Genomic DNA, 21,687 nt, shown 5'->3' on the forward strand with positions numbered 1-21,687 from the left:
GCCACCACAGTATGGCTTGACAAGTGTTGCGTTAGGTCTGTGCCCAGGATCCAAACCTGTGAACCCCAGGCCACCGAAGCAGAGCGTGGAAACTTAACCACTACACCACCGGGCCAGCCCTAAGGGTGATGTATTTTTATTCGTCCTTAGATGGATTGCATTTTAATTCTTTCGAGTTTGGATATATTTGGCAATTCATAAAATTTTATAAAGTTATTGTAGCCTGTAAGCTAGTTGCCAAGACACAGAAAGGCTGAAAATTGGTCCAGTTTTCCCATACTTACAGGGTAGGTAAGTGGACAAAGAATGTGATATCATGGAAGTATGATAATAGCAGAGGGGCCAGCCCGGTGGCGTAGCAGTTAAGTGCGCAAGCTCTGCTTCAGCGGCCCGGGGTTCGCAGGTTCGGATCCTGGGCGTGCACCGGCCCACTGCTTGTCAAGCCATGCTGTGGCGGTATCCCATATAAAGTAGAGGAAGATGGGCAAAGATGTTAGCCCAGGACCAATCTTCCTCAGCGAAAAGAGGAGGAGTGGCATTGGATGTTAGCTCAGGGCTTATCTTCCTCACCAAAAAAACAAAATAATATTAATAATAATAATAGCACATATTGGATCATTTAATCCTCAGAATAATAATCTCCATGGAGTAGTACTGTATTATCCCTGTTTCACAGTTGAAGCTTAGTGAGTGTCTTAGTCTGTTCAGGCTGTTATAACAAAATGCCACAGATGGTGGTTTAACAAATTTATTTCTCACAATTCTAGGGGCTGGGAAGTCCAAGGCCAAGGCACCAGCATGGTCACATTCTGGTGAGGGCCCCCTTCTCAGTTCCTAGCCAGTGTCTTCTCACTGTGTCCTCACTTGGTGGAAGGGGATAGGGATCTCTCTGGAACTTTTTTTTTTTTGCTGAGGAAGATTAGCCCTGAGCTAAGAACTGTGCCAGTCTTCCTCCACTTTATATGTGGACTGCTGCCACAGCGTGGCTGATGAGTGGTGTAGGTCCGTGCCTGGGATCCAAACCTGCAAACCTGCACTGCCCAAGTGGAGCGTGGGGAACTCAACCACCACACCACGGACCAGCCCCTGGAACCTCTTTTACAAGGCACTAATCCCATTGATGAGGGCTTTGCCTTCATGACCTAATCACCTCCCAAAGGCCCCACCTCCTAATACCGTCACTTTGAGGGTTAGGATTCAACATATGGATTTTAGGAGGACCTAAAATCCTATTCAGACCATAGCCGAGAGGTTAAGTTAGATTATCCATCATCATGCAGCCAAAATGTAACCCAGTTTCACGCTGAAATCTGCTTTTGTAACCCCACCTAGAATTGCTTTTTAGGATACAGCAGGGGCCGGCCCGGTGGCGCAAGTGGTTAAGTGCGCGCGCTCCGCTGCGGCGGCCCGGGGTTCGCTGGTTCGGATCCCGGGCGCGCACCGACGCACTGCTTGGTAAGCCATGCTGTGGCGGCGTCACATATAAAGTGGAGGAAGATAGGCACAGATGTTAGCCCAGGGCCGTCTTCCTCAGCAAAAAAAGAGGAGGATTGGCGGATGTTAGCTCAGGGCTGATCTCCCCCCCCAAAAAAAAAAAAAAAAAAAAAAAAAAGGATACAGCAAAACTTATGCTGGATAGCCAAGAGTTTGAGTTAATGTTGGTTCTTGTTCTTTTTTGTGTGTGTGTATGAGGAGGATTAGCCCTGAGCTAACATCCGATGCCAATCCTCCCCTTTTTTTCTTTGAGGAAGAGTGGCCCTGAGCTAACATCCGTCCCCATCTTCCTCTACTTTATATGGGACGCCGCCAGAGCACGGCTTACCAAGCGGTGTGTCGGTGCGCGCCCGGGATCCGAACCTGCGAACCCCGGACTGCCAAAGCAGAGCGTGCGCACTTAACCACTTGAGCCGCCGGGCCACCCCCTGGTTCTTGTTCTTTTTCATCCCATCTTTTTTTTTTTGTTTTAATAAGTAACATTTATTGAGGACTTATCCCATGCCATTGACTCTTCTGAGCACTTTACACATCCTAACTCCCCAAAAGGTGTATGAGACAGGTGAGGAAACTGAGGCCTGGAGCTAGGAATTTGGTCCCACTGTCACCCCATCTTTTTTATTTGGAAGAATTCCAAACCTATAGAAGAGTTGAGAGTGATACAGTGAAAATCAGTATGACTGTTACCTATATTTATCGAGTATTTTGCCACATGTGTGCTCTCACTCTCTTTCTTTACCCCCTTCCTCCCTTTCCCTCTCTCTCTTTCTCTGTCTTTCCACCTCTCTCTCCTCCTTCCTTCCCTACACATATACACATTATTTTTTATTGTGTATTAGGAATTTTTATTAGTGTATTAGGAAATTATAGACAAGAAACTTCACCCCAAAATTTCTTAAGCATACATTGTCTAAGAACAAGACATTTTCCTACATTACCACAATACTGTTATCAAACTCATTATCACATTCAAAATATTTTAAAGTGATATAATAATTATGTATAGTTTATACTCAAATTTCCTCAATTATCTCAGTAATTGAGATATTGCTTTATATCCAAGCTTTCCTTCCAATCCTGGGTTTATTCAAGGATCATGTGTTGAGTTTAATTGTCATGTCTTTTTAGTCTTTTAATTCAGAGCAGTTCTCTTCCCCATTTTTGTTTATCACGTCATTGATACTTTTGAACAGTCCAGGCCAGTTGTGTTGAAGAATGTTTTACAATTTGGATTAGTCTTGATTAGATTCAGGTTAAACATTTTTGATAAGAAGGTGTTGTGTGCCTCTCTGTGCACATAATGTCACTTTGTCCCATTATTGGTGATACTAAGTTTGATCGTTTAGTTAAGTTTATGTCAGCTGCATTTCTTCTTTGTAAAGGTACCTTTTTTCCCTTTGTAATTAAGAAACAATCTGTGGGATGATACTTTTAAGATTGTGTGACTCTTCTCTTCCTCAGCATTTGACCTGGCGGCATTAACATCCATTGATGATCCTTGCCTGAATCAGTTGTTATGTTGGTGGTTGCAAAATGTTGCATCTCTCATTCCTTCATTTACTAGTTGGCACTGTTTTATAAAGAGGAGCTTTACTTCTCCCTTTTTTTGTCTTTGAGGATCACTATACATTTGGCATTTTTAAAAAATTCAATATGTTATAATTTATTGCTGCCAATATTAAAAATACTGACAGTATTCAGTATTAAAAATGCAGCAATTTTTGTAAATTTGGTGAATGGGAGCCCCTTAAAACTGACTCCTATGTCCTTTTGACAAGTCCCCGTCAGGTTTTGAACACTTCCTTATACTCTGGCACAACACGATGTTTCCGGCTCACTTTGTATTTTACTTGCCCTGGACCTGGAGTCAATCATTTCTGCAGGGAACTCTGATTCCTCTAGAGGAGAATGGTTCCTTTAAAGGGGAACCACTTCTGATACTTAATTATCTATCCTTTGCTATCTTTATGGGATCAGTTATTTCCAGTTAAAAAAAAAAAAAATAGAGTGGATTCCAGATCTAAGATCCTTCTCTGTCTTCCCAGATGTACTTGATAATAAAAGTGTCTAAATTGAATTATTTCTCAGGAGGAAGTGAGTTATAGTCAGCTCTGATTACTTGCCATGGGAGAAGGGGGAGAAAATGGGCGTTGAATTGGGTTTTTCCCCTAACTTGGTGGTGACATGTGAAAGTGAAAATAAGTTTTCATATCCTTCCTACTCTCATGTAATCCAGGCTTTTTCTTCCTGTGGTGTAGTCACTTAAGAGTTGTTTTCCTCCTTGTATCGTCTGCTGTCTGAATTAAAATCTCCTTAGATAGGCAAACTTCTAAACCAGGCCTTTTATAGCTTGTGCTCTGACCACGTGAACTTGTATTCATCTGTATATAATATATTTTACACATTGGTCTGTGAATATGATCTAGGAAACAGACATGAAGTTAGGGTGTTTACTGTATTGAACATTTCTGTTGGAGCATGGTTTTATGGCTCCTTGTGAGGTCTGATGTTTTAGAAAATCCAAAATAGAAGTAGCCTTAGAATTGGGATCTGTTACACCCTAATCACCTACCACGGTCCAACAGCTTGACAATGACCTGCTCTAGGACTCTACATGAAATGAGACATGTCAGTCGCTTCCACAGCAACATTTTGCACTGAAGGTGAAACCCATTAAACCTATGTATATGTTCCTTTGATGTGGAAACATATAAATAAGCTGTAAGGAAAGTGATGACGTGCTATTAACATGCTCTGTTGAAATATTTAAAATCTTGCCTATTACCCCTGTGGAGGAACTATTGAATATATTTTTGGAGGAAGGAAGTTGGTCATTTCCAGAAGTTATAGATAATATTTTAGTTAACACCATTAATAACCTATCAGTTGATTATATGGCTTATATATTTATTCTGTTATGTGGATGACTGCTTTAAGATTACTTAAGAAATTAGCTGCCTGGCAACATAAAAGTGCAGTTATTAAAATGAATTGCATGCCTTCCGACTATTTCTATTACTTGGCTAAATTTAGAACCATGTAGAGCTCCTGCAGAATTGAAATCTCTGGGGATTTTAATAGTCAAGACAGACAATATTCAGCCTTTCGGAATAAGGAAGAAGAAAGGTAGCTTCAAATTAATTTTTGCAGTCACCCAGACTACTTAATTAAGACACAGAGTCCGGTGAAAAGTCAGCACTGTTCTGAGAATTTTATTTGACTGTTGCTGAAAACTTGTTAGAGCCTGGACTCTGGGTGTGAAAGGGATAATTTTTTCCCCCTCCTAGGTGAATTGCTGGAGGCTATCCACTATCCTTTCCCCAGTGTCTTCCCACATTATGCTTGCTAAGTAGTTTGTATAGTTCATCTGAGCTAGAGATCAGGTGAGCATTACACTTGGGTACTTGTGGGTGAATTTTATGACACTGGAATTGTTTTACATATGTGTGAATTCAGACTAGTGTAAGATATTTTGAGAAGAAACTGAGTTATTCCATGTACATTTAACTGTACATGAAATAAGAAAATCTGTTGATGGAGTTGGGTAGGACCCCAAACATAAGAAATAGCAAGTAGGGGCTGGCCCTGTGTCCTAGTGGTTAAGTTCTGTGTGCTCTGCTTTGGCAGCCCGGGTTTGGTTCCTGGGCGTGGACCTACAGCACTTGGAGCCATGCTGTGGTGGTGACCCACGTACGAAATAGAAGATTGGCACAGATGTTAGCTCAGGATCAATCTTCCTCAAGCAAAAACAGGAGGATTGGCAACAGATGTTAGCTTAGGGCAAATCTTCCTCGGCAAAAAAAAAGAAAGAAATAGCAAGTAGAAGGAGTGGTTATTTTGAGTAACTAGTTTAAATATAAATTAAAATAGAGTAAGATTTTACATATAGCGTGAATATGAAGTGTTTGCTATCTAATTTGGCAATTGGAAATGTAGGACTTCGTTGCTACTATACTAAGATTTTAAGGATACTGGAAAAAATGCCAAAAAAATTATTATAAACTAAGAAAAATTCTTAAAACTGGAATGTATATTTTTTTCTGATCCTGGATTTATACAAATGGTGAAATGTAAAAACACTGAAAAACAAATCTACATATTACTGTCATTGAATTAAGCGCATGTGCGTTTTTTCCCCCCTTTCCTTCCTGCTGGGGTTTCTGATAGGTGAGTTCTAGAAGAGAGGGACCTGTGTTCCTTGGAGAAATGAACTACTCTTAAAGGACTTACTGTCTACTGAGACAAAAATGTTATGAATATTATGTAGTAGGATGGCTTTTATTTTCTTTTTGCTTATTTCTATTTACAAAGAACATGAATTTCTTTTATAGAGGGAAAAATCAATTATTTAAAAACATTTTTTAAAAGGAGAAAAGGACTATAAATCAACTCTTAAAACTTGTAAGTCCTGTGGTAGACTTGTTCTCCAGCACTCTTGATTGGTCTCCAGTTCAGTGGTGAGTTCTTTGGTTCCTGGGCTTTGTGACTATTTTATTGGGTAAGCTCTCCTTTTTTTTTTTTTTTTTTTTTTGTGAGGAAGATCAGCCCTGAGCTAACATCCATGCTAATCCTCCTCTTTTTGCTGAGGAAGACCGGCTCTGAGCTAACATCTATTACCAATCCTCCTCCCTTTTTTTTTTCCCCAAAGCCCCAATAGATAGTTGTATGTCATAGTTGCACATCCTTCTAGTTGCTGTATGTGGGACGTGGCCTCAGCATGGCCGGAGAAGTGGTGCATCGGTGCTCGCCCGGGTCCGAACCCGGGCCGCCAGTAGTGGAGTGCGCGCACTTAACCACTAAGCCACGGGGCCGGCCCTAAGCTCTCTTTTTATATTGCGGCTGAAGTTTTTATTAAATAACTTCAATGTATTTAATAAATCTCTTAGCTAACAAAATTTCTATTTAAACCTAGTAACATATAATTCTCTTTCTATGAAAGAGGATAAATGTGCCCATTTGAACTCTGGGAGGAAAAGCTTGTGCTTAGTAGCTTTCCTTAATTTGCTGGAGACCTAGCATTTTGATGTCACAAAAGGGACCCCTATAAAATTTGAAGAAGACAACATTATATGCTTTTACTAGAGTATAAATTTAATTTTAGCACAAAGTAGGCTTTGGGGTGACAAGGAAGAATATTGCATTTTTCTATTGGTCTCAGGGTTTTCCAGAGACAACTTGAGTGTCAGCTAAGGTACTTGGGACCAGTAGAAGGCTTAGTATCATTCTAGGGCTGTGGGGTTAAAAATTTTTTGTATATTAAAGGACCTTACTGTCTAGCTGTGGAGATAAAACATAAATATTTAATCATCAAAACACTAGTAGATATAATAGATTAGATTCTGTAATATAAACAGAATGCAATAGAATTTAGTTGAGTCTAATTCTGTAGTACAAACAAATGCAGAAGAAAAGAAGAGAGAAATCAGCACAGGGAGAGAAGAGGTAGGAATTGCACTGGGCTTCAATAAAAGATTAGTATACAATATTCATTTCAGGGGTCATATTTCAAACATATTTTTCTTTTTTGAGATTTGCTTTTTTAAAAAACTTTTTATTATGGAAAATTTAAACGTTCAAAAGAAGCGGGAATAGTAAAATGAACCTGCATATACAGTTATTAGCTTATGGCTAATCCTGTTTCATCTATACTCCTACATGATTATTGTGAAGCAAATCTGTGGCATATTAGTTAATCCATAACATTTTAGTATATATCTCTAAAAAATAAAGATTTTAGGACATAATACCAATACCATTTGTACATCTAAAATAATTAACAATAATTCAATTAACAATATTAACAATATTAATATAATATTAAATGTCTGGTGCTCATATTTCCCTGATTGTATCATAATTTTTTAAATAGACTATATGTTTCAAATAGGACTCAAATAAAGTCTATACCTTACCGTTGGTCAATAGATCTTTAAAATCTCTTAATCTAAAAGATTTCCCCTCCCTCTTTTTTCTTTGCAGTTTATTTCTTGAAGAAACTGGGTCATCTGTTCAGTAGTTTCCCACAGATGAATTTGGTGATCGACATCATGGTGTCATTTAACATGTTTCTCTGTCCCCTGTATTTTCTTCAAACTGGCAGTTAACGTCTAGAGACTTGATCAGATTCAGATTCAAAGTTTTTGGCTAGAATACTTGATAGTGTACTTCCGTTAGAGGGAGGTGTGTGATGTCTATTAGTCTCATTTTTCTGATGTCAGCAGACATTGATGATCATTGTCTACATGCCTTACTTCATTGAACTTCATCAGGGGTTACTAAATGGTGATATTCAAATTCTGTCATTTCTTTATTTTAGCTGGAATACTTTTATAAAGAGATACCTCCCCTCATCACCTGTTTGGTTAGTCTGAGGTACAACTTGTGCAGCAAAGGCAAGACAAAAACTTGAGTCTTTCTTTTTCTTTTTTTTTTTTTTGTGAGGAAGATTAGCCCTGAGCTAACATCTGATGCCAATCCTCCTCTCTTTTTTTGGTGAGGAAGACTGGCCCTGGGCTAACATCCGTGCCCATCTTCTGCTACTTTATGTGGGACACCGCCACAGCGTGGCTTGACAAGCAGTGCGTTGGTGCCTTGGTGCATGCCCGGGATCCAGGCTTGCGGGCCCATGAAGCTGAGCGCATGCACTTAACTGCTACCCCACCAGGCCTGCCCCAATAAGGTTCTTTTAATTGTCATTATGAACTCTCTGGTTTAAGCGTATTTATGTGTTTCAGCCAATTTCAGATTTATCCTTATTGATGTCTCACTGAAGTTGATGTCTCAGCTTGGCAAATGGGAACCTGTTCAAGTTGACTCCAATGTCCTTTTGATCTCATCTGGTTATTCTTTGATAGTTTCCTTGTTTTCTGGCTGACATGATGTTCTCAGATCATCTATTACATTCCCATTCCTGGGCATGGATCAGCCATTACCCCTAAAACCCTGGTTCCTTTATGGGGAAATGAGGTTTAGAGACCACAGTCTGGGTGCAAGATGTACTCATTTGCTTAGTGGGTTGGTCATTGTTTCTTGCCGTTTTCAGTGAACAAGGCTAGGAAATAAGGTGGCTTTTTTTTTTTTTTTGACAAAGTATATCACAAGTTCATATCAATATTTCCAATTCAAAGTCAAGACTGTAGATTTTCTATTTAATATCTTCAATCTTATAGAGATTGGCATTTTTCAGATTACAAAAGCAATATGTAGTGGCCAGCCCAGTGGCACAGTGGTTAAGTGTGTGCGCTCCGCTTCAGCGGCCTGGGGTTTGCAGGTTCGGATCCTGAGCGCGCACCGACACACCTCTTGTCAAGCCGTTCTGTGGCGGCGTTCCATATAAAGTAGAGGAAGATGAGTACAGATGTTAGCCCAGGGCCAATCTTCCTCAGCAAAAAAGAAGAGGATTGGCATCAGATGTTAGCTCAGGGCTGATCTTCCTCACACACAAAAAAAGTAATATGTACTCATTGTAAGAAATTTAAATAATTCAAAAGTATGTATGGTAAAAGATAAAGATCCTGTCCCTACCCCAAAATCACTAGTTAACCACTTAACACAAAGGCTTACTTAATTCAAAGGCTTCATAGTGCGTATCTTTTATTCTTATGTTAATTATAGATACCTAGTTTAGGCAGCACTGAACATATAGTTGAAAATTAGGGATTGATATTTTTTGAGGCTAAAGAAAAGAAGATGAGAAGTTATTCCTTATGTGAAATGAAGATTCTTAGAGATTTTTAGATTTACTTTTTGAATTGGTATTACATTTACATGGTTCAAAATTGTAAGAATAGAAAAAAGTAGAGTGAAGTTTTCTTCTTGCTCCTCCTATAACCCAAAGCATTCAGTTCCTCTTTCCAGAGGCAACTAATATTACCAGTTTTTGTGCATTCTATGTACTTATAAAATATACATATACATGTAAACATGTATATATATTCTTTTTCCTCCTTTTTACAAAAATGGTTCTATGTCTTGTTCTTTTCGCTTAGCAATATAACTTATAAGTACATCAAGAATTTCCTTATTCTTCTTTATATCTGCAGAGTATTATGGGATATGTATGTATTGTTTATTTTATCACTGTCCTATTAAAGGGCGTTTTGATTTTTTCCCAGTCTTTTTTTTTTTTTTTTTTTTTTTTTTTTTTAAAGATTTTATTTATTCAGTTTTTCCCCCCAAAGCCCCAGTAGATAGTTGTATGTCATAGGTTCACATCCTTCTAGTTGCTGTACGTGGGACTCGGCCTCACGTTGGACGGAGAAGTGGTGCCTCGGGGCGTGCCCGGGATCCGAACCCGGGCCGCCAGCATCAGAGCGTGCGCACTTAACCGCTAAGCCACGGAGCCGGCCCGTGATTTTTTCCCAGTCTTTTGCAGTTACAAACAGTGCTGCATGAATAACCTTGTACATATGTCATTTTATTATTAAGATAAATTTCTAAAGGTGTATCCTTTTGTAATTTTTATAGATATTGTAAAATTGCCTTCCAAAAGTATATGCAGTTTACATTTCCACCAGCGGTTGATTCAAGATTTGAGAGAGAGGATTTAGTCGTGGTGGATATATACAAAATAACCAATTTGAAATTTTTTCGTCCATGAGTGGAGCACTCAGCATTAGATTGCATTTTGTCCTTGTTCATTCAACGCACCATTAATTGAGTGCTTATGAAAGAATGTAGTCTTTGCTCTGCACTGTAGGCACATATAGCAGAGTAACTCTACCTAAGCTATCAGGGATGGCTTTCTGGAGGAGCAGAGCCTTGAAGGACAAGTGGGGCAGGGGAAATTCTAGATTAGCAGTTCTCAAACTTTTTGGTCTCTGCCCTCTTTAACTCTTTTAAAAATTATTACAGACTCCAAAGAACTTTTATTTATGTGGATTCTATTTACTGTATTAGAAATTAAAACTAAGAAAATATTTAAATATTTATTAATTCATTAAAATAATAGGCTCCTTACATATTAATATATAACTTTTTTAAATGAAAAAACTATTTTTTAAAACAAAAAATTTAGTGAAAAGGAGGGACACAGTTTTACATTTTTGCAGATCTCTTTAACGTCTGGCTCAATAGAAGACAGCTGGATCCTCGTATCTGCATCTGCATTCATTCTGTTGCAGTAAGTCATTTTGGTTGAAGTATATGAAGAAAATCCAGCCTCAAAGATATGTAGTTGGAAAAGAGAGGAGTATTTTAATATCTTCTTCAAGTAATTATGGGTATTCCTTGACACTATAACCAATGAGTGGTTGTTTCTTAAAGGTTAGTTGCAGTGTAAAATCTGAAACCATATTAATGAACTTTTATACTTGGTGACATTAAAATCATTTGTCTGTCTTGTATAGTGAATGGATCTTTTACCTGTGTATGATTTTGAAACATCTTGAATTGGTCAATTGGATAATAATGGCTCACTGAGTTATGCAGATCTTCCACATGTTTGACATAGTTCAGTATACAACAAAAAAAATCACATTCATTAATATCACTGCCATTTCATCAGGAAAGTCTTAAAGTATTCAGAAGCTGTCAAGCTCACAGCAGATACGCATTTTCAGAATTCTGATTTTAGCTTAAAAGCTTGAATTTTATCACTAGCAACAAATACTATCATTTGTTTTCTTTTAAGTAACAGGCTCACTTTGTTCATTTTTGTGAAAAATATTGCCACATACCCAAGTCTGAATAACCGTAGTTTGCCTGTCAGTTGTTTTCTCAAGAAATAATAGTATTCTGTGAAAAATGTGGTTAGTTCAGTAACACACAGACAGAACAGTTGGGTGGTTACCAGGGGGAAGGGGGTTGGGGAGTGGGCACAAGGGGTGAAGGGACGCATTTATATGGTGACTGACAAACGATAATGTACAATTAAAAGTTCACAGTGTTATAAACTATTATGACATCAATTAAAAAAAAAACTCAAAAGAGTGGTTAGTTCAGCTGCTTTTCCTTGAGATAATTATTGCACTTTGATATGCAGCAGAAGTGCTTTATACTTACTTTCCATTTTGTCACTTAGAATATTAAAAAGACATGTACTCAAGTATGGAAATTTAATAAAATTATTAATTTTTATTGCTTTATCAAGAACATGTGTAAGTAAAATTTATCTTTTTTAAACTGCAAGTGTGGGGTGATGAAGAATATATTACTAGTACAGTTTGATGCCCCTGCCTTGATTGATGCTAAGGCACTAGCAGTTAGACCTACATTGCTTTTGTCACTATGGTGAAAAAGGCAAGTAACATCTTGGTGTTGTTATGAAAAATAACATTTTGTTATTATAAAAATAGTTTGACCTCTTAGACCTCCTGAGACCATTCTTCGAGAACTGCTGTTCTAGGTAGAGGATGCATTATATATCCAGAGATACTGAAGTGAGAAAAAGCATAGCTTTCTAGGTCAACTACAAGTAATTTGTTATGGAATTCAGGATGTATGGAAAGAGAGAGAAAAGGTAGTCAGGGGCCAGATAATAAAGGAACTTAAGTACCCTGCTAAGGAGTGCAGAATTTATCCTATAGGCAGTGGGGAGTCTTTGAAGGGTTTTAAGGAGGGGTGTGTACGTATGGTAGGAGTGTGGGTGGATGATGCCATCATATTTGTATTTTTCAAAGATCACCCTTATCACATGTCTTGTGATAAGGAGGCCAGTGGAAAATGGTGAGGTCCTAAACGAAGGCACTGACTTGGACATGGAGCCACAGAGGGCCAGGCTGTACAGAACAGTGCCGGGGTTAGAGCATGTCCTTCCTAAAGCAGAACTAAGCCTAGCAGCATATGTTGGTTGGCTGGATGGACAGGAGCACAACCAGCTGCTGCTATCATCGTGTCAGTTATAAGCTATCCCCTCAAATACTCTTGTTCAGGCAGTTTTTTCTGGAAGTAAACCTAATCGAATAACAGAAATGCTCTAGAAGCTCTTTTGCAAAAATGACTTCCAAAGGTAATCACTATTTTTTTTTTTTGTGAGGAAGATCGGCCCTAAGCTAACATCTGCCAATCCTCCTCTCTTTGCTGAGGAAGACTGGCCCTGGGCTAACATCCATGCCCATCTTTCTCCACTTTATATGGAACGCCGCCACAGCATGGCTTGACAAGTGGTGCGTTGGTGCGTCCCCGGGATCCGAACCGGTGAGCCCTGGGCCGCTGCAGCAGAGCGCGCACCCAACCGCTTGTGCCACCGGGCTGGCCCCGGTAATCACTATTTTGACTTCTATTACTCTGTAGATTAGTTTTATCTGTTTTTGATTTTCATATTAACAGAATCATACAGTGTATACTCCTTTGTGTCTCTTTTTGCTCATCATTGTCTTTGAGATTCATGAATGTAGTTGCATATGGTTTGTTCTTTATCATTGCTGTGTAATAGTCCATCGTCTGACTATGCCATAAGTTTTCCATTGAGTTGTTTCCAGTTTTGGACTGCAATGAATAATACTGCTATGAACATTTTTGTACATGGCATTTCATAGACATAAGCACTCACTTGTGTTGGTTATATACCCAGGAGTGGAATTGCTAGTTCGTGTTACGTGTATATGTGTAAGTACTACCAGTTTTCCAAAGTGGTTGTATTAATTATTCGCTTGCCAGCAATGTATAAAAGTTCTGGTTGTGCTGTATCTTTGACTACACTTAGTATTGTCAGTCCTTTTAATTTTAGCTAGTCTGTTGGGGGTGTAGTGATGCCTTTTTGTGGTTTTAGTTTGCATTTCCCTGATGACCGTTGATGTGGAATATCTTTTCATATGTATATTGGCCTTTTTTTTCTTTTTTTTTTGTGAGGAAGATTAGCCCTGAGCCAACATCTGTTGCCAATCCTCCTCTTTTTGCTGAGGAAGATTGGCCCTGGGCTAACGTCTGTACCCATCTTCCTCTACTTTATATGTGGGATGCCTGCCACCAAATGGCTTGCTAAGCAATGCATAGGTCTGCACGCGGGATCTGAACCCGTGAACCCCAGGCCACCAGAGTGAAGCATGTGAACTTAACCACTACGCCACTGGGCTAGCCCCCAGATTGGCTTTTTAAGTATCTTCTTTGGTGAAGTACCTGTTCAACGCTTGCCCATTTTTAAAATGGGCTCGTCTTTTCCTTATTGATTTGTAGAAATTCTTTGTATATTTTGCATATGAGTCCTTTGTGGAATACATATATTTGTACATATCATCTCCAGGTATTTACCCGTGGGACAGATGCAGGAACAAATTGATTAATCTGAGTGTTTGACTGGAATTCTGTGCTATATGTCTTACCAATGGAGGGTGGTCCTGTATGTTATTCTTTAGAGATTCCAGTTTCCTTACATGATGGGAATGCACATTGCTGATTTCGAGTGGGTTACTATTAATGTTTTGAATTAGTCTCAGCTGATTGTGTGTGTTCTGTTATCTATTGCTATGGACCAAGCCACCCTTACTGGCTTAAAACAACTATTTATTTGCTTATGATTAAGTGGGCTGGCAATTTGGGCAGGGCTCATCTGGCACGGCTTGCCTCTGTTCCACGTGGTACCTGCTGGGCTCACTCGTGTGTTTATGTTCTGTTGGCAGGTTGGCTAGCAGTTGGTTGTACCTCAATAGCCTCACTCCAGCATTGTCCAACATGGGGCTGGAGCTGTCATCCAGGGTGCTATGGCCTCTCCTGCAGGCTGTCTTGACTTCCTTGCACGGTGGCTAGGTTCCAAGAGGGCAAGAGTGGACGTTGCAAGGTCTCTTAAGGCCTGGGTTCAGCAATTGCGCAGTCATTCAAGCTGCATACTATTGGACAAAGCAAGTCACAAGGCCAGCTCAGATTCAGGGGTTGGGGAAAGGAGCTCTACTTCTTGATGGGAATTGCTGCAAATAATTTATGACCCTGTTTAATCTACAACAGTGGGCATTGTTCTTTGTTTCTGTTTCTCTCTTTCTCTCTCTCCCTCCCTCCCTCCCTCTCCTTCTCTCCCTCCCTCTCCTTCTCTCCCTCCCTCCCTTCCTCTCTCTCTCCCTCTTTCCCTCTTTCTTTCTCTCTTTCTTCCTTCCTCCCTCCCTCATTCCCTCCCTCCCTCCCTTTTAAATGAAGTGGGTATTTTGTGGGTTTTTTAAAATTGCCTGACTTGTCTTTCTTCTTGAAGTTCATCTTAGAACAAAGCTTACGTTGGTTAAAGGATGTCTTCTTTGATTACTTGGTATGGCCAAGGACCAGATATTTTCAGGTCTTGACTTTGCGACTGTTTTCTAAATTACCTTAATAATATCAAACATCTGTCAGTGCTGAAGAGCTTGGTTTCTCCCCTAGGTGATTCTGATTTTTTTTAGTCCTTTTTTAAAAATTGGTAATTGCTGAGGGTTAACACTCTGGTCCTTTTGTGGACTGTTCCCAGCCCCTCCATGTCTTGTTTGTCATCCAGAGTTACTAATATGGGCCTGAAATGACAATTTTTTTTTTTTCCAAGGTGCTCAGTGAAGTCAGGAAGGGAAAGGCTCCGTAGCAGGAGAAGGTGTCTGGATTGCAGCTGTCTTGAGTAGACAGTGTTTTTATATGTAAAGTAAACAAGAATCTTGGGCAAGGTGCAGATATTAGTGACCTGTCAGCCCATTAGGATGAATCAGCTGAAGTCCTAGATGAGGTGACAGTGTCAGCACAATGCGCCCCTTGCCCTGAGTTTATTGGCCTCTCATTAAGGTAGCTGTCATAGCCCTTATTTTAGAGAAAAGTCAGAGTTGTTGTTCAAGGTTCAGCTGACTTTAAACATTACTTATTTTGGAGGGGGAAGGTCACTTTCAGTATAGGAGCACCATTGGAAGCGACCTGTGGCTGTTCTTCAGATTATAGCCATTTTGGTGTGCCCAAGTGTTACAGTTGTTAGGATCTTTAAAACTTGTTTCCAGGTGACTAGAGGCTATTCTGCTCCAAGTAAGTTTAATTAATTGCCTTGGATCCCAGATAAGTAGATTTGTTAACTGTAGTTTCTGATTTATCTATTGCCCAAACCCAGTGATAATTTGATAGGAATAGGAACTCATAGGTGGCATTTTATTGCAAAAGGTGAATGTTGGCTGCTAAATGCAGCTGATTGGAAGGCTAGGACAGAGTATCTGTTTTTCTGGTGACAGGGTCATTATTAAAGCTTTATAGAATGCACCACTAGTCAGATGGCTGAAATGAATCTTCCCACTCCTGTGAGGTTATCTTGGAAGGCGTTTGGAGTGCTTCACAGAACTCTTAGCGACCCTGATTCTCACAGGCATTTGCAGGTTGGGTCAGGTTAGCCCGCTTGTTCCGGGCTGTGAGGCTCTCCTCAGTGCAGTGCTGGTAGCCAGACCTTTGGCAATTGCTGCTGCCACAGACCCAGAGAACAGTGTTGCCAGATACAATTGCCATCTTATTTTCTGAGTGCAAATTTTACCTTCTGAGAAAGGAAAGGAGCTTTTGGAGAACACAAGGCAAATTGTTAGAATGAAGAAGAGAACACAGGGTTTTGACAGCTGGACCATCTTATTGGCTGTACAAGTAAGATTTAAAAAACCTAAGTTGACCTCAGAGGTTGTACTTAGCTTTGAAATGAATCAAACAATTAGAAAACTGTTTTTCAGTACTTATTATGTGTCAGGCAGTATGTGGCATTGGAGGTACAGATATGAACAAGATACACAAGATTTCTGCCCTCAAAGAGCTTACGTTCTTGTTGGAGAAAATAGACAATTTTCAAATAAATAAGATACAGATTATGATAAGTGCTATGAAAAAAATAGATGTGGTGACGTGATTGAGAGTAATGAAGAAGGGGATACATCACATTGGGTGGTCGGGGAAGACCTCTTCGTGGTGACATATGAACTATTACTTGAAAGGAGGCAGAACCAGCATTTCCTTGATGGGAGAGGAGTGTTCTGGGCAGGAGGAACAACAAATACGAAGGCTGTGTGGGGAGTGTGTGGTTTGGTGTGTTCAAGAATAAGCAGGGGCCACCATGGCTTTGTGGTTAAGTGCGCTCGCTGCGCTTCTGGCGGCGCAGGTTCGGAACCCCGGGCGCGTACCAACGCACCGCTTCTCCGGCCATGCTGAGGCTGCGTCCCACATACAGCAACTAGAAGGACGTGCAACTATGACACACAACTATCTACTGGGGCTTTGGGGGAAAAATAAATAAATAAAATTATTAAAAAAAAAAAAAAAAAAAGAATAGGCAGGGGCCAGATTTTGTAGGGCTCTGTAGACCTTGCTTGGGATGATGGGAAGCCATTGTTGGAGGAAGCTGATTGAGCAAGAAAGCTAAATGATCTGATTTACATTTTTAAAGGATCACTCATGCTTCTCTGGGGAGAACCTCAGAGTGCCCAGAGTGGACGTAGAGAGACTAGTTAAGAGGGTAGTGCGTTTTATTAAAAAACTGCAAGCTAGATGGGGGTTGTGGAGGGTGGACAGCAGAAAGGAATTGAACTTCTTGTAGAAAGTATTCCACTTTTAATTTTGATAAGATTACAGATAGGGCAAGAAAACCATCACAGCAATAAGTACTAGTGTGTGCTTTGAATTATGTTGCTCTTGATTCTCTGACTCAGAATTGGAGAGTGACCTCTTGGTATGGCAAGGCTCTCAGCGTGAGCCCACTGTGCCTACTTAAAAATCAGACACTTCTGGGCGTGGCTTGAGGGCCTCTGGGGAAAGGCAACTAGTAATTTCTTTGCATAGGGGAGAATAAGGCATTTCCTGGGAACAACTTCACCATGCATGCAGTGTTTCAGGATGAAGGTTGGTGGTGAAAAGGGGAAGGGCAGTATCCTCTAGCCATGCCTCGCAACCCTCACCAAACTTGCACACATCTCTAATGCCAGAACCCTGAGGCTTTGAAGAAGCTGAAAGAGCTTTTTCATAGAAATCTTATTTACGATATAGGGAAGGCAGACTTTAGTGATGTGATATTCACGGGATAGCATTGTAAAACAAAATGCTGAGTTGGGATACTCCTCACTTCAGCATAGAACACAGTGGGCTTAGGTATTTTGAGGGCTTCCAAGAACACAGACTGGTTTGGGTTCCAGTGGTGGCACTCAGCACTCAAGGTTCTTAAAGTGGATTAAGCAGCAGCCAGCCCTCAGAATCCTGTAATAGCAATAACAATAATAATAATAATAAATACTGCAGTTGTGATGAGGAGATATTAAACTATGTGTTTGCAATATTTATTTCTACTCACAGAAAATTCTGTCTCTGGCCTCTCAACTTTTGCTTCTCACCTACTAAGAAAGATTCTAGATCTGCTAGCTCAGTTTCTAGACTTATCTTGTGTAAAAGGATAATGGGTAAAAATACAGCTGAAGAATTTCAAGGAGTAAGACTGGATCATTAATTTATATTAGAAAGTGGACTGAGAACTGCTTATAGGGGATCAATAGAGGGGAAAGAGCCAAATGAGCAGAGTGTTTTATTGTGAATTAAGAGTAGGGATGTATATAGAGGGTTCAGGACAGGTATAGGGTTATGAGAAACATTGTCAGCAAAAGGAATTGGGAAAGAAGATATTAAGGAGCTGTGGATTTTGAAATGGATCTCTTTTTAGTTTATTTGAGAATCTCAATATATTAAAATTTAAATTGCTTTTAACTTACTTTTTTTTTTTTTTTTTTTGAGGTTAGACTTGTTTCTTATATGTGATGCCATTCCAGCACTGGACTCATGGAGGCTGAACATTTATGCAGGTAATAATAGGTAACATTTATGGAGCACTTTTTATGTGCCGGACAACAAACTTAGTGCTATACCTGTATTCTCATTCAATCCTCACACAACCTCATGAGGTTGGAAGTGTTATCGTACCCATTTAATAGATGAAGAAATTGAGACTCAGAGTCCATCAAGATTGAGTTCAGCTGAATTAAAAAATAAAGGCTCCTGCTGTAGTGGAAGTGAGAGATGATGGTAGCTTGGGTTAGATAATGTCATTCCTTACCTGGCATAAATGTCATGAGTGTAAAGTGGTTTTGATTGACTGAACTTCACCCCTATTTCCATAACTTTTTCCTGCTAGTGAAGACATCATACTTTTTGTTTGTCTTTGAAACAGTGGACATATTTTTAGTAAAGAAAAATCCAGCTTAGGGTGTTAACCTTAAAGCTTTTCTAACTTTTGAGAAAGTAGATAAAATTTTTGAAATAGTTTATATTTATTTCAGTAAATATCTGCAAAAGGTAAATATCTATAACTGGGAAATTCTTAAGAGGTGATTAATATAGATAAAAGGAGTCTTTTTGTTAATTTTGTCACATTTGAGATACTGTTCGTGGGTATTTTTAGCTTTAAGGAACCTTATTAGGGTTTCTTATAGGAGCTTTCTTGGTGTATCTAAATACTTATTTACAGATCCCATTAATTGTAGTACTTGACAGAACTGTGAGAGTTGCTAGGATTACTGACTGAAGATCAGTCAAAAATGAAGATTGATGGGCCGGCCCCGTGGCTTGGCGGTTAAGTGCGCGCACTGCGCTGCTGGCGACCCGGGTTCGGATCCCGGGTGCGCACCGACGCACCGCTTCTCCGGCCATGCTGAGGCCGCGTCCCACATACAGCAACTAGAGGGATGTGCAGCTATGACATACAACTATCTACTGGGGCTTTGGGGGGAAAAAAAATAAATAAATAAAATCTTTAAAAAAAAAAATGAGGATTGAGCATCTCTGAAATTATAATATAGGTTAATGGAAGTATTTTTAAGTTTATAAAAATTCAAATTTATATGCTACTTTGAGTGGTTCTCCATGTTTCATTTTGCCTTGTCTTTACTTTCAGCAAGGTAAAGTAAAACTGCTTTTATTACTACCTTATCAGTGATTAAGTGGCCAGCATGAGTATATTGCCCTATTTCCCCTTTCCCCATCTTTTTCAAAAAAGAGCTTAATTGAGGTATCATTGACTGTTCATATTTTTTTTTTTAATGTCCATTCAGGTCCTTTGCCCATTTTATTTTATTTTATTTGTGAGGAAGATCAGCCCTGAGCTAACATCCATGCTAATCCTCCTCTTTTTGCTGAGGAAGACCGGCTCTGAGCTAGCATCTATTGCCAGTCCTCCTCCTTTTTTTTTTTCCCCCAAATCCCCAGTAGATAGTTGTATGTCATAGTTGCACATCCTTCTAGTTGCTGTATGTGGGATGCAGCCTCAGCAAGGCCGGACAAGCAGTGCGTCCGTGCACGCCCGGGATCCGACCTGGGCCGCCATTAGCGGAGCACGCGTACTCAACCGCTAAGCCATGGGGCTGGCCCATGACTGTACATATTAAAAGTGTACAATTTGTGAAGTTTTGACCTATGTGTTCACCCATGAAACTATCACCGTAATCAAGATAATGAATGTATTCATCACCCCCGCAAGTTTCCTTATCCCAATTTGTAATCCTTCCTCCAGCCTTCATGATCCCTAGGCCACCGTTGATCAACTTTCTGTCATAGAATAGTATGCACTGTCTAGAAGTTTTATACAAATGGAATTGTAAAGTGTATACTCTCACATTTATTTATTTTTGGTTTGGCCTTCTTTACTAAGCATAATTATTTAGAGATTCATCTATATTGTAGCATGAATCAATAGTTCATTCCTAGTGCTGAGTTGCGATCTCTTGTATAGCTGTGATGTGATTTGTTTATCCATTCACTTGCTGATGCACATTTGTGTTCTTTCTAGTTTTTGGCAATTACAATAAAGCTATGCTGTGAGTATTTGTGTACAAATCTTTGTATGGACCTATACTTTTGTTCCCTCCAAGTTAATTTTTTTTTCATTGAGTGAAATTCATGTAACATATAATTAACAATTTTAAAGTGTACAGTTCAGGGGTATTGAGTGTATTTACAATGTTGTGCAACCACTAACTCTTTCCAGTTTGAAAACTTTTTCATCATTCCATAAACCACCCTATACTCATTAGGTAATGACTCCCTATTCCCCCCCACCCCATCACCTGGTAACCTCTAATCTGCTCTCTGTCTGCATGGATTTGCTTAGTCTGGATATATCATATAAAAGGAATCACACAATATGTGACCTTTTGTGTCTGGCTTCTTTCATTTAGCATAATGTTTTTGAGGTTCAACCAAGTTGTAGCATGCACCACTACTTTGTTCCTTTTTATGGCTGAATAATATTCCATTGTGTGGCTATATCACATTTTGTTTATCCATTCATATGTTTGTGGACGTTTTGGTTGTTTCTACTTTTTCGGTACTGTGACTAATGCTGCTATGAACATTTATGTTCAAGTTTTTGTGTGGACATATGTTTTCATTTCCCTTGGGTATATACCTAGGAGTATAATTGCTGGTTCTTATGGTAACTCTTATGTTTAACATTTTGAGGAACTGTCAAACTGCTTGCAAAGTGGCTGCACTATATTTTACATTCTCACCAGCAGTGTATGAGGGTCCCCATTTGTCTGTCCTCACCAAACTTCTTATTGTCTGTGTTTTGATGCTTGCCATCCTAGTGGGTGTCACATAGTATCTCGTTATGGTTTTGATTTGCATTTCCCTGATGACGAATGACGTTAAGCATCTTTTCATGTACTTGTTGGGCATCTATATATCTTTCTTGGAGAAATGTATATTTAAATCCGTTGCTTTTAAAAAATTGGATAACTTGTCTTTTTATTATTATTGTTATTATTATTATTTTTGGTGAGGAAGATTAGCCCTGAGCTAACATCTGTTGCCAATCCTACTCTCTTTTTGCTGAGGAGGATTAGCCCTGGGCTAAGATCTGTGCCCATCTTCCTCCATTTTATATGTGGGATGCTGCCACAGCATGGCTTGATAAGTGGTGCGTAGGTCAGCACCTGGGATCCGAACCCCTGAACCCTGGGTTACCGAAGTGGAGCGTGCAAACTTAACCACTGTGCCACTGGACTGGTGCCTGTCTTTTTATTATTGAGTTGTAAGAGTTCTGTTTTATGGATACAAGTTCCTAATCTGATACATGCTTTGCAAATATTTTTTCCCATTCTGTGGGTTGTCTGTTCACTTTCTTGATGGTTATTGTTTACAGACAACAGTTTTAAATTTGATGAGGTCCACCTGATCTATTTTTTCTTTTGTTGCTTATACTTTTAGTGTTGTGTCTGAGAAGATTTTGCCTAGCCCAAGGTCACAGAGATTTATTCCAATGTTTTCTTTTAAGAGTTTTATAGTTTTAGGGGCCGGCCCAGTGGCGTAGCGGGT

General features: G+C 39.5%; 1 protein-coding gene across 27 annotated transcripts in view; it reads left to right on the forward strand.

The window, feature by feature from the left end:
- R3HDM2 (R3H domain containing 2) overlaps positions 1-21,687 on the forward strand; it is a 139,230-nt gene that overhangs the window by 14,902 nt on the left and 102,641 nt on the right. For 22 of the 27 annotated variants that reach the window (XM_087442149.1, XM_087442152.1, XM_087442151.1 and 19 more), the window contains one exon: positions 18,117-18,179. The exons of 1 other annotated variant lie outside the window; for it this stretch is intronic. The gene's annotated coding sequence lies outside the window, so the exon portion shown is untranslated. Of the gene's footprint in view, positions 1-18,111; positions 18,180-21,687 lie in introns of all 27 variants that reach the window. 4 more of the 27 variants (XM_087442142.1, XM_087442159.1, XM_087442143.1 and 1 more) reach the window with 1 other exon arrangement.

Source organism: Ceratotherium simum, chromosome 17, assembly GCF_057802395.1.
Source record: "Ceratotherium simum simum isolate JZ-2026a chromosome 17, ASM5780239v1, whole genome shotgun sequence".
NCBI lineage: Eukaryota > Metazoa > Chordata > Mammalia > Perissodactyla > Rhinocerotidae > Ceratotherium > Ceratotherium simum.